The sequence below is a fragment of the Passer domesticus genome, chromosome 7, assembly GCF_036417665.1.
Source record: "Passer domesticus isolate bPasDom1 chromosome 7, bPasDom1.hap1, whole genome shotgun sequence".
In the NCBI taxonomy this organism is placed as follows: Eukaryota; Metazoa; Chordata; class Aves; order Passeriformes; family Passeridae; genus Passer; species Passer domesticus.
The window spans coordinates 7,855,159-7,868,826 of NC_087480.1; the positions used below are offsets into that span (position 1 = coordinate 7,855,159).

At 44.7% G+C, this 13,668-nt stretch overlaps 1 long non-coding RNA gene across 4 annotated transcripts in view; it reads right to left on the bottom strand.

Annotated features, from left to right (window-relative positions):
* The window catches only part of LOC135304375 (uncharacterized), a 35,546-nt gene extending 34,798 nt beyond the window's left edge, over positions 1-748 (bottom strand). For 2 of the 4 annotated variants that reach the window (XR_010365794.1, XR_010365789.1), the window contains exon 1: positions 503-746. This is a non-coding gene — a long non-coding RNA (uncharacterized LOC135304375). Of the gene's footprint in view, positions 1-502 lie in introns of all 4 variants that reach the window. The other 2 variants (XR_010365790.1, XR_010365793.1) reach the window with 2 other exon arrangements.
* Positions 749-13,668: the final 12,920 nt, after the last annotated feature.

Consider the following 13,668-nt stretch of genomic DNA (forward strand, 5'->3'; position numbering starts at 1 on the left):
ATCTGATCAGAGGCAGGCTGGCTACACAGGAGTAGATTTTATAGGCAATTAAAATGGCAGAGAAATAAAATGTAAATACCACATTTAAGTTTAATTAATGGATTCATGTACAGTTCTGCCAGGACGGCACAGAGGTTGCCTTGGCAGATCAGAGACAGACACGTGTGACCTCAGGAGTGCCCACACTGACCCAGTCCTGAAGAACACAAATCTTGAAATGCAGAATGCTCCAAATCCTCAGTGTGGCTCGTTCCCATCTCACAGTCTGACCACAGGCTGCTCACAAGGGCTGTGCTGGGCAGGTTGAGTCCTGCAGTCAGCTCTGACTTGAAGCCATGCACCAAGCCCCTGCCCTGGCACGGATGGCTGTGCCAGCTGGAGGTGCCACTTGTGAAGGTGAAGCCTGGAAGGTCCCTTTGATCCACAAGAGGTGCCACAGTGCAAAAAGACCCCGTTCCACTGCACCCCACTGCCCCAGTTCTCGGACCATGGCTGCACCTACCTGGCTCCTTTGCTCTTTCCCAGCCGTGGCTCACTGCTTTGTGCTCCCCTCAAGGTGAGCTCTTCCTTCAGGTTTAATTGGATGTGTCGGCGTGTTTTTGTGCTCACGTTAAAGTGAAGCTAATTTTACATGGCAATATGCCAGTTCAGGAAAGCAATACGCAAACTTGTAATTATTCATGCATAATTCAGGGATTATTTGCATACAGTAAACAGGCCATCATCCTGATGAAGTGTCAAATGATATAAAGTGCTAATGAAAGAAAAGAGAATAGACAAGAAGAGAGCATGAGATCAAGAGGGAGAGAAAGTGGGAGGGGAATATATCCTCTAATGAACTTTCAGAAGTCTCCCTAAACTGTTTTCATGACAAGAGGCACTAAAACACCTTTAAGCACAGCCCCATCAGCCATCTTCTCTCCCACATTTCAGTCCAAAATCTTCCACCAAGCAAAGGCACATTTTCAGTCTGGCCCAGGGTTTATGTGGGTGTCAATCAGATCATTCCAATCAAACCAGAAATTAGTTCTCCCAAGACCCAGTAATCCAAAAGGCCCATCATTGTCAGAGGTGCAATGTTTCATTATTAAAGGGCTCCTCGGCTGTCCCAGGTGGGTACCTACACTTTATTGATGTATTATGGATGGTGAGATCATTTTAATCATTCCAACATAAGAACAAACATTTCCCAGCCTCATTCAAATCTCTCTCTCACTCTTATCCTGGGGTCTATGAGGGAGGCAGAGTCCTCACCTCCAGCAACTGCAAAAATACTCTACATTACTGAGAGTCCTTGTCAGCAACTTGATATTCACTGAGGAAGAAAGGGAGAAGTGGATTCACATGCTGATACTCCAGCACTGGATTAATTCCATCATTTTACAGTGAGGCTTGTCTCTCCACTGGGGAGACACAACCCTTACTGAAAGCATTATCTTTGCAAGGAAAAACAATCAAAGGTGTTTGCTGAGAGTAAATTCTTTCTTTTTAAATATACAGACTTCATTACTATTACCTTGAACTTTAAAATGTAAATATTTCAGAAAAGGGTTTCTAGCTTTCAAGATTCACAACAAATGTGGGGTTTTATGTGTTATATGTAAATAATATTTCTACCAAACCACAGGTGTTAGTAATTACTAAATACACGTATAAAAAAATACTCTGAGAAAAATTACAAAAGCTGTTGTAAAAATATGCTTTTAGAGGATTTTTTCAATATTTGATTTTAAAAACTTGACTTAACTGCTAATGAAAAACTTGAGCATGGAATAGTGCAAACACAAATGAGAAAGGACTGTTCCTATCCTGATGTACAGTGTACTAACCTGTTGCTTTGTGCACATTACAATTGGCATAAAATTAAATAAAATAGTGATGGTACACTCCTGGTAGTAGCTCCTGCTAGACTGAAGCCCAACCAGACTGGTCCAGGATCCCTGGGGCTATTGGAGTTTCTGGTACTTTTTGTACACGTTACCATGTGGTTTGTCATTGATTAGGTGTCATAAAAGCCCTGACTTTGCTATCTGCTTCCACTGAAGTGGAAATCAGTGGGATCCACCCAGACTTGCTATGGATTTATTATAATTTCACTGAACTACAAACACTCCTATTGTTCGTGGAGGGGCAGTCCCAATCTTGCTAAATACAAGTACCAAAACATTCATTATTTTGATTGTTCTGTGCTTTGCTCGTTTCTGCCATCACACCAAGAGCAGCAAGGTGGCTTTCAGAGGACAAAAGGAGAGACAGGATTTCTTTGTGTGCATTCCTGCTTGTTTGCTTGCTTCTTAAGCAGATAATATTGCCTCTCCACAAAATCTATTTATAATCAAGGCTTCAGTCTTGCTTTCCTCTTGGGTTTTTTTGGGGGGGTGGGGATTGCTGGGTTTTTTCCCCATGAATGGACTGCCAGGGGGAGCTGAGCCTGGGAGATAAATATATCAGCTGCAGCAACTCTTGAGCAGAGCTGAGCCTTGGCACAGTGCTCTCTTTCACGCTGCTGTATGCATGATAAAAAGGATTTTTTTCTGGTGAAGATGCTTTAGGAGAAAATGTTCTAAGCATGGTGCACAGTGGAGAGAAAAGGAAGGGAGACAAAGTCTGGAAAAGAAGGCAGGAGCACTTTGTGCCATAAGAAAAGATTTAAGCTTGTCAGAATGAAAGACAAGCATTTTCAAAGTGCATAATATCCCCAGAATTACATGGGATGTGGGTGGCTTCAAGGCTACAGCTCCTGCTCTGCCACATATAGGTTTCAAGGTCAGAGTCTAATTTTATCCTGTGATATAACAGCCTGTGCTGGAAGCTGCTGAGACAAGTCTGAGCCCCGAGTGATTAGTGCCTTGCCTGCCTTGTTTCTCTGAAGCTGAGGACAGGGAGAGAATGGGGCAATTTGGGATCACTCCATGACTTCCACGTCTACAGGTGACACAGGGCAGCCACAAACACTGCTCCAAGGCACAGCACAGCTTCCACTGCCAGCCTCTAAGGTGAGCTGAAGGTGCTGGAGGGGAACAAATGAAAGCAGAAATTCCTGCCGTGGGCACAAGCTGTGGAAGATGCTGGTTTCTTTTTCCAGTTAATCCACAGAAGCCTCAGCTTGAAAATTAACGACTTCAGGGCAGGAACCAGAAGTGCAAAGCAAGGAGGGAACGTGGCAAGGCAAGGCAGCAGTGATTCTGTGCTCATGAATTCAAGGGTTCATCTCAGATGAGCTTGGCAGGAGCCTGAGAGAAGCACTGGGATGAAATCTGACTTCAAGCAAACAACCAAAAAAAGGACAGGATGGAAAATGCAAATTAAAAGTCAGTGAGACAGGCCTTGAGAAACCTGATAAGGATTAACACTTCTGATGCCTGTTCCTCGCAGAGGAAAGGAGGGTTTGACAGGATAACAGGGCTAAATGCTTGTGACCTCTGGAAATTGGTCCATCAGAGCTCCTGGATGGGCTCCTGAGATTAGGGCAGAGTGAAACCTACGCCTAAGTGGTTCCTGCCTTGGAGCAAGCACAGGGCAAAATGACTTTGTGCATTATCTGCCAGTCCTGCTACTCAATCATTTCACAAATTCTCCCTAATGCATCTATTGGCATCTGCAATGCATCCCAAAGAGGGAGGGAGAGAGAGAGGGAGGGAAGGAAGGAAAGCAGGAAGGAAGGAAGGCAGGCTTTTTTCTTTGTTACTTTTCCTACGACCAACAGAGCCACCTGCCAAAAATGAACACAGTTTTGTGGGTTTGGGGTTTTTCCCTCCACAAATATATGCCAACAGATCACAGAAAATGTTGGAGAGCCAAACATCTCCGCAGCCGAGGGCCACTGTTCTGCCATTATCATACAGAAAATGTCAGGTTTTGCTGTCACCACAATGTTCCAGGGCTGGCTCAAATAAATCATGGATGAAGACAAAGGCAAATTCTGGCCAGTGGTTCCCTCGCAGTGAAGTGCTGTGAGCACCCACAGCTACTCTCAGTCTCCTGCTTGCAGCCCCCAGGCTCACACAGGGTTTTTCACTCAGTGCAAGCCCTTTCTCTCCTGTGAGCTCACCTGTAGCACTGCTTGAGCTGTCTCCTAATGACAGTCTCAGAGAGAGATTTTTCCTTGCCTAAGCAAGAGCACTGCCAATTCCACCCATTAGAAGTATTGACTGCCACAGGGTGATGTGTGGAGCAGTGAGAACACAAAGCTGCAAATTGTAAAAGACAAATTAAGTCCCCACTGACAGTTCTGAGCACCAGCACAGAAGAGAGCTGTTCCTGCCAGCAGAAGGATTTTTAAGACTTTGCTAGATTGAAAACAAAAACAACACATGGTGACAGTGACCTTTGGGCTGAGGAAGAGCCAAGGATGAGGTTCTTGCATCTGTAAGGGCCAGAGAAGGTGCAGTATGATGATGTGGGAGCACCAGTGGTGCCAGGAGCTGTTCAGCCACCTCACTTCTGCAGCACAGATGACAGAGAGCAATTCAGTTTTTTGGCTCTCACTGAGCAGACACCAGACCCCAAGTTAGACACCCAGGGCCATTACAAACACTAAAGCATCTGGTAACTGTAAATCATAAATTTTCCTCTGAAGCATTCTGTTAAAGCAAGAAATTCACTATCTTTCCCACACAGCCTACATTTATTTTGCCTTGTACCTCGCCTTGTATTTAGCTGCATTAAAATCAGGTTATTCTACACCAGTCCAGGGCTGACTACAAAGTATACTGCTGATGATTATAAATTCTTCATGATGTTATTTTCAAAGTAGGAAAGATCTGCAAGGCTGGGAGAGACTCTCCTTCAATCCTTTTACCTTAATCAATCACGTTTGCTATAAACCTGTTACAAACTTGTTATGAAGTAAACAACCAGAAAAGCAGTATCAAATTTGTCTGACAAGGTCATCTTGCCCTTCTTTAATACTTTATTCATTATGAAGTAGGATTTGAAATAATGATGCCCTCAAGGTACCTTCACCCCTAGCAGATGGCAGAAGTCACAAGGCAAGAGCTGTAATTAGAAAATCAATGGTGGTCTCATCATTTATTGCCTTCTACATCAGTGCTGGAGAGAAAGAGAGGGGGGTCTGTTTGTTGGTGCTGAGGGTACCCATTTTCCAGTCTGATGCTCCTTGTCCCTGGCCTCAGAGAATGGTGACATCCCACCTGAGCTGTTTGGGAAGTCTCCAAAGTGCTCAGTTGTTTCCAGGACCAAGGACAGGGGAAGATGTGTCACTTTGCCTCCTAATAAGTCCCCAGTTGCTTTTCTTTAGTGCCTTTGGAGCTGATTCATGAAGATTGGCAGGGAAAGGGCACTAACAGTGGGATTGTGCCCTTTGCATCCCCCTGATGAGTTACCAGGCTCAGCCCAGAATTTCCCTAACACCAAGAGCAGTGCTTGTAGAGACTCTGCACTCCAACAAATGCTCTGTGTGCATATGGGTCAGACCAATTTTAATTACATTATTATTTTATTTTTTTCTCTCAGATTCCCAGACTTATGCAGGGCATGCTGCAGAGCTGGTTCATGACTTACACACTTAGAAGGAGCTCTAGTCATAAATCATAGGTTTATGCTACAGGCCTACTTCCTACAGTATCCAATCTTTAGTAGCAACACAGAGAGCTCAGGAATGAGCAACACCTTGCCAAGCTTTTCAGCAAGGGCTGAGACCAGCTGGCCTGGCTCAAGAAGCATGCAGAACACCCAGAGCAGCAGCTGCACTCTGGCTGCAGCTGCCCCAGCCACAGGCTCCAGCATCTCCTCTTTCTGCAGCCTCAGTGCAGGCTGGAGGGGTGGGAAACCAGCCCAGAAAAGGGGCACCAGCTAGCAAAGAGAGCATCCTGTAAGTAACAAGGCAAATGGTGCAGGGGTACAGGCAGCATTCACTCAGGAGCAATTCTGGAAACATCCCACAGAGAAGATAATGCCAGGGAAGAGCATTTTCCTTTAATGGCCCCTTCATTTCTCTTTTATTGCATGTGAAATATGCAGTAAAAGGAAAAACATTTGAAGCCATAAACAACCACAAAGAAACAGCCTGGCATCTCCTGAAATACACTGCAGGATTGAACACAGGCAATTTTAGGAGGGAGCAGGGTGGTGGCACAGAGTCAGAGTATTGATGATCCCATGCTGGGGGAAATCTCATCCTCCTGTGGGATGTCTGAATGAAAATCCCACACTGCACTCCTTACCCCTTGTTCTGCTCTGGGAGACTCCCCTGCTGGCTCCACGGGCATCAGGCCCAGGGGTCATGGTGTTCCTGGAGAAGCAGAGGTGGTGGATGGACACAGGGACAGCCCTGCAGCAGCAGCACCACGTGTTGCAGCTCCTGGAGATGTGCTGAGGAGATAAGCCAGGACAAGGTTTGTGTCACTGCACTGCAGCATAGGGAATCCCAGCAGCAGAATTCCACCCCCATGGGCAGTAACAATGCAGTAATGTCAGAGCATCTCTAACTGAGCTGCACCTCACTGGCAAAATTTTGGCCCCATATCTGAAATACCAAGGAAAATTATCTTTTTTTAGGAAGTAATAAGGTAACAACCCCCTCAGTGTGCAGGATGATGCAGAGCCCATCTAGTGAGCAGAGCCTCACTCACAGTAGAAGAGAGAACCCCATGGTGGTGATGATGAATTCCCCCACAGCCTGTCTCCCCTCCCCTCCCCTCAATGGTGAGAGAGATAGGAACTGCCCCTTCCGGCCCCTTCCCCAGCTCAATTCCTGTGGTATCCCTGCCCCACCAAGAGAAACCCCTCAGCGAGAGTAGCCAGGGACACCCCTCCTCTGAACCGGGGCAACTTCTTGGGGCTCTCTTAAGCACCAGTCATTATTGTCTCTTAGCAACAGATGCGAGAAAATTCCCTGAGAGAAAGAAGAAAGGAGCAGTCCTGACCTCCAAGACAGATACACACATACAAACAATGCTGCTTTCCTATAAAGTTTGTAGAAAGATGTTAAACACCTAATGCTGGTTTTAGTTTACCTGGATGCTGAAAAATAATGCAAAAATAGGAAAAAATCCACAAAATCCCAAACAATCCAAAATACCTATTTCCAGTGCCCAAGAGTCAGTAACCAAGGACGTGAAACAGGTTAATTACAACATTTAGTGTAGCTATGCATTACACCACTGATTGTCCAGCCAGCAACACCTAATTGAACTCAAATTATTCACTCTGCATACCTAATTAGAAGGCAGAGTCTCAAGGCTGTGATACAATCAGTCACTCAGCATTAGGCTTTCACATGAGACATAGCTGATGACACTCACTTGTGCAGGGCACGGAGCAAATGCCAGTGCTGGACCTGCAGCTCTGGTGTGCAGCAGATATTCCTGTTTATGATGGCCTTGATCTTTTTGTTGTGTATTTACAGACCCTACTGCTGTGCACAAACATCCCACACTAAATCTATCAGAAAACATTACCCACTATAGCTCTTGGCAACACCAGCTCCGCTGTGTCAACCAGCCAAAACGGGGCTCTAAATGAGGAGAACAACTCAGATCATATGTTTTGCTAATTATGCAGAAGAAGAAGATGTAAACAAGCTCCATTAAGATTATTATGCATGAGTTCATGTTTTTGCACAATTCACAAATTACCTATAACTGCTTTTCTCAGATAAATAAGGCTGGAATGATACATCTGACATTTTTTGCCAAAGCCTATGACTTCACTGCAGCTCTCAGAGAAATTACTCTGAGATTTACAGTCTTATTAACCCATGACCCTGATATTGTCTGATGAGACTTGATTATCATCCCAGTCTGGTGGCTGAAAAGAGTCCTTTTCTTGATCCAGAAGACTCAGAGCAGAAGCAATATGTCTCTGAACTGAATCTGAGTCTGAAAGAAACTGTCCCAGCTGTGTGTGAGCATGGATAGCCCTGCTCTGTCTAGGAGGAAAGCTGAGTCAATAGGATGAACATATAGCTCATCTTTCTTTCCTGATTCAAGTCAATCTTATACAAACTGGGAATGCTAAAATAGACACAATTACTAAAAGGCATTGATACATAATTCCTCGATCACACCAAGCTCACGATACTCCTGCAGAGAGATTCATGGAGAGTCTGGGGATCAGGACAAAAAAAATGGGGATGAGGACAAAAAAAATAGGTTTCCTGCAGGCATCAGGATCTCCACATCCTGAACAAACACAGCTCCAAATGCATAAACGGCCTCTCCCTAGGTCTCAGATCACTATGAACATTGTTGCTTGGCAATATCATTCCCCTTTTAAAGCTCTCCATTCCCCAGCACTTCTGGCTTCACTCCTAACTGCATATCCACTTGGGATTCCCTGTTGAAAAGTGTTGCACTGGCCCACTGTCCAACACTGGAAAGAACAGATTTGTTCTGAAGACGTTGCCTGTTTTTCCATAGTATCTCCTGTCAGAGATAGAATGAAAATACTTCCCTGAGATGAGTAACGTGGGACAAGTCCATTGTTTCAGCCAGTGCTGCAGACAGGAAGTCTTAGCTAACATTTCTTAGATTTGTAAATCCCTGAATGACCTTTATGGATCTCTTTAAAATCGTTTTGAAGCACTGCCAGGTTCACTAACCTTGCATCATTTCCAAAATGATGCTGAGAGCCTTTGCTTAAATCAGTGGTGGGGTAAGAGCACCTTGTCTCTTCACACCTGAAGGGCTTAAAAAAGGTAATTTAAGGATTTCTGCAGAAATCTCATCCATCTTCCAAAAGTGGCCATTATGAAGGACACAGCTCCTGTAGCACTGAGGGCCCAGTGGACTGGAGGGCAGAGCAAAAGTCTAGAGGAACCCAACAAAACCTGGGTTTTAACCCAAAATTGACCCACATGTCCATGAGCTGCTGCTACCACTGAGTCAGAACAGGCGTGTGCTTTCCTGTGGATGTGTTCAGGCATTCAGCTCCCAAATCCAGCTTGCTCAAAACTGTGCCCAGACCACAAATCAAGGTTTGTTGCCAGTGGCATCGTGTTCTCCTTGACTGTGACATTCATAGCTTTAACTACAGGTATTTAGAATTATTTTAATGTCTCCTATATTATGTAAGGAAGATTAGAGTTCTGTTCCATTTAATCTTGCTCATCCATCATTTATTCAACTTTGCATATTGTCATTCAAGGCAAGTATTTTGAAATCAAAGCTCCATTAAACCTATTCAATTATCTGTTGTTCTGGGTAACTGTTATCACTGGGTGCAATAGCTTTTATTAACTGAAACAGAACATTAGGAAAATGAAAAATATGTGATTGTTAACCTTGGAGCATCCCCAGGTCCTCATTTTAAAGCAGCTCAGGCATTAATCCTACAACTTATAAATAAATGATTATTAAAAAAAAGACTAGGAAAAGTTGTAGAAACAGACAACTAAGCAATGTCTTCCATAACTGATTCTGCTTCTTTAAGCAGGTAGATCTTTATTTCCGTGCAGCACACAGAAAGGCTTTGATGTTTTATGTAATGCTGTTGCTCACTGAAAGGCAACTTGAAGTTCAGTATAAAATTCAGACTGCACAAAGAGCCCAGTTTCACAGCTCTTGCTCTCCTATTTGTGATATGCTTTATATTTAAGAGTATTTATACTGCTTCAAAACTATGTTCAGGAGACACATATTGTGGTGGCTCTGTCTTAATCACTTTGTAATTAGATGTACATTTAGTAACTTCAAAGTAAGAGGAAATATTGGTCTATTTCTGTACTATTCTTACTTTATGTCATGCTTGTAAAAACTTCAAAGTGTGTAAAAACCAGTCTGATTTCATGCATAATTAGGTATGGAACTGATACTTCCAAACAGCAGCCTGAGACAATAGCAACCCACTTCCCAGTCCTTGGCAAGAAACAAATTGAGACAGAGACAACAGCAAGAACAGCTGATACCTGAAATCACCTCCCTGCTTTCTGGAGTGAGAAATCCTAGGATCAGACAACCCCTGTGGTCTGTGTATCATCAAACTTCTCATTTGGGCCAGGAAGTTATCTAGGAAATCTTATAGACTGAAATGTATGGATTGGTCAGAGAGAGGCGGCTAGATCCAGAAACTTGCTTGAAACAGGGAGTTGCAGAAAAGTAACAGGCACTAAGGGAAGGTGCCCAGCTCTCCAGAGGCCAAAGATACCTGAGACAGGATCACATAAATGGCCAGTAACAAGGCAAAACTGCACTGTGAAATTCCACTATGCTTAGATACAGTCGTTAGCTTTATCCTGGGGGAAGTTTAATCCAGGCTTCCTTGTAATCCTTCTCCTATTGCTGACCAACACCACCTCCCCCAAGCAGCCCAAACCACTCTTCATGGACAGCAGTGCTTGCACAGCACAGCCTGCCATCCCCTCAGCACTTCTCTGGTGCAGGAATCAATGCAAACTCCTATTAAGGCATAACTTTTTCTGTTGCTCCTCTGCCACAGTGCAGAGAACCAAAAAATACCCTTGAAGAGATGCACATATGAGATTAGATGATTTACAGCCAGCATGAACAACAGATGTGTGTGGGTATTGACTACCTTTCTTGCTCCAAGTAATTACTGCAGGCTACAGAGAAGAAGCTGCAGTCTCCCAAAAACCTTCAGTCACATCTCATTGGTCTCCAGCCAGATCATCCCACAAGAATCTTTTCAATCACACAGTCCTATAAAAACCAAATTGGTTCCATGATGGTGATGAATCTGCCCTCTGACTAACCTTATTATTTGCTTGCTTGCTTTGTGAAGAGCCAGATCAGACAGCTTCAGATATATCCATATATTTTCAGTGTTTTGTTAATCATCCTATTGCTTTATCGATGTTCCCATATTGGACAATCACCTTCATCTGAAGAACATTTGCTAATTGTCAATACTGGGGAGGCTGGACATTTGTGATCAGTCTGGTTAGCAGAACAGCATTTCTGCAATGATCAGCTGTAAAGCAATAGGATGAAAACAAGTGGGAAACAAAGTAAAATGCTATGTGTTTTCATCCATGGGAAATCATGCCTGACCAACAGCACATCATTCCTTATAAGAGAGCTTCCTTGTTGGACTGAGGAAACACACTTGTCCTCCTCTATCCAGAGTGTGGCAGTCACTGAAATCTCCTTAAGTGAGTTACTGCTTGAAGATGGAGAGACTGGGAATTCAGAGCAGAAACCAGCTCCACTGGGATTACCAGCAGGCTGGGCTGAAATGAGACTTCTCAGAGCATTATCAGTGATGACAATCCAGTCCATGGCTGTCATTAAGGATCCTGGTTCATGGAGCAGCTCTGGTGCTCAAGGAACATGCCAGGCTCACGTTCAAGGCAGGAGCTGCCTTACACTGGGAGACACAACATCAAACCTGTGTAAAACTGCCCTGTATTACCAGGCTTTTCTTTTTCTAAAACCTTGAAAGGGTCAGGCTGAGAGTCAGAGGGAAGGTGACATCAGAGGGACTGGTACAGATAAAACAGAGAATGCCTTGCAAAGAGGCACAGCTTGACTGAGCTCTGCTCTGCATCGAGCAGGTGATCACTGACACAGACCCATGTGAAGGAAGAATAAAAAATGTACTTCAGCTCCTGAAGACTCAAGATCTGGGGGAAAAAGAAAAGCAATCAACAGTGCAATTTGTTTCTAATTCCCAAACATTTGAAGTCTGCTGCAGTGAAATAGTTCATAATGGAGCAATTTCTACCACCACACTGAAGAGGAGAGATGTAGGGGCCAGGAACAAATCAAAAGCCACTCTACCAGAACCATTGCTCTTGAAAAGCCATCAGAATTGCTGCTGAAGTGTCTTCAGTGCACGTGACTGAGCATTCAATCAGTGCCCAGGCTGATGCCTGGCTAACCAGCCCTGTACAGGTCAGTGCATTGCTGCTGCTGGGGCTGAGCGTGGGGTGACTTCTGAGCTCCTCTCTGCAGGGCAAGAGTATGAGATACCCTCTTTGCCTCCCAGAAGCACTTCACCTCTAAATAATCAGGTGGAGGAAAAAGGGGTTTTATAATTCCAGAGCAGGATTAGTGCCTGGCTGAGGTGAGGGGGTGGTTTTGCCTCCAAAACCATCCCAATCCCTCTGCAACTTCAAGGTGAGCTGAGGGACCTCAGCAGGATCCCAAATGGCAGCAACCTGGGGCACAGAGACTCCTGAGCCCTTCCAAGGGCAGGCAGAGCCACCCAGCCCCTCTCATCTGGTAGAGAACATCTGCTCCTCAGAAACTGCAGTTCTCACAGAGAAAAACAAGAAAAACAGCATTTTCCACTCTTTACCATTGAATTTTTAAGTTGAAAGTGCCACCATTTTCAAAGAACGCCAAAAAGAAGAAAAAATTACAAGACAGGGCATAAACAGAAATTAATAGAAGTATTTCCACAGGCTTTTTTAAGCATGAAAACCTTTTTATAAGTATCTGTGGAAAGATTACTGCTATTTTGGATCAGCTGTGGAGTCAGCATCGAGCAACAGATTTTGCTGAGCATCCGCTCCTCTGGAAACATTTCCCAGGATAGAAAGCAAAACACCCAGAACTCCTCAGCACACTCAATTTGCTAATTTTGCCCAAGGAAATCTACCCTCCAAAGCGATCCCTTCATGTCTTAGAGCAGTCCCAAGGAGGAGCAGCAGCACTGCAGACACTTTGTCACCCATCAGCCCTTTGTCCAGCACACTGCACACACAACCCAGAGACTTTCCCTTGCCAAATACACGTTTCTATCCATTTTAATGCTGATCATCCCTGCAGCCCCTAAGCAGTAATGAGTGGCTGAAGCACAGGCAGGGAGGCAGCAACAAAGCCACTCTAAGTTTTTGGGGAGGACTGAACTTCCCTGAGGGCACTGGTGGGATGTGAGCTCCTCCTTGGAACAAGAGGGGAGACAAATTCAGGGAACTTTTTCTTGCTGCCCAGATGTGTTCAGCATAGCAGGCAGCTCTGCTGAACTGGGGATATCCTGAAAGAAAATCCATCAGACAGCATGGAGAACAAGACCCTGCAGAGAGGGTGGAACAAACTGTACAGTCATGGATGCTGACTAATGAACACAGATTCATTATCTTACTAATGTTACACAGTGTCACAGCACAGGACCTGTCCCATTCCACAAGCCAGAGGCAGCAGCATCTCCCTTCAGACCCTGCAGCACCCAGGTGCTCATGTAAAGGCTTTTCTTCAAGGGAATTACTAGCAAAGCCAGCAATTTCTACCATACAGATGGAATAATTATTTTCAATAATAATTTAAATAGTGAAACTACTGAGATTTAACCACAGGTTTGGGTTTTCCCCCTCTCTGGATGAAGCCCTTGTACTATAATTTATTTGTTAACATAGGCCCTTATTGCACTTGGGGTGAACCCCCTGTTTGCACTGCTGGGAGCTGAACAGGCACAGGGGATGTGGGTCCAGCACAGGGGACCCATGCCCAAGGAATCCAGGGTTTTGTGTGAGCTGTGGGGAGTGGAAGTGTTACCAAAATGGCCACAAGGAGGAAAACAGCATCCATGGTGTCCATGGATGCAGCTGCAGTTAAAACCCAGGTGGGTGCAGCACGTTCTGGATGAAGACAAGATGCTCCCCTGAGCAGGGCATTTGTCCCAAGAAGCTCCCAGGCTCACCCACACTCACACATTCACCCACAGTTTTAGCCTGTACCATGATTAAGAACAACTGCACTATTAAGACACATCATCACATCATCCACATTCAGATGTGAACACAGG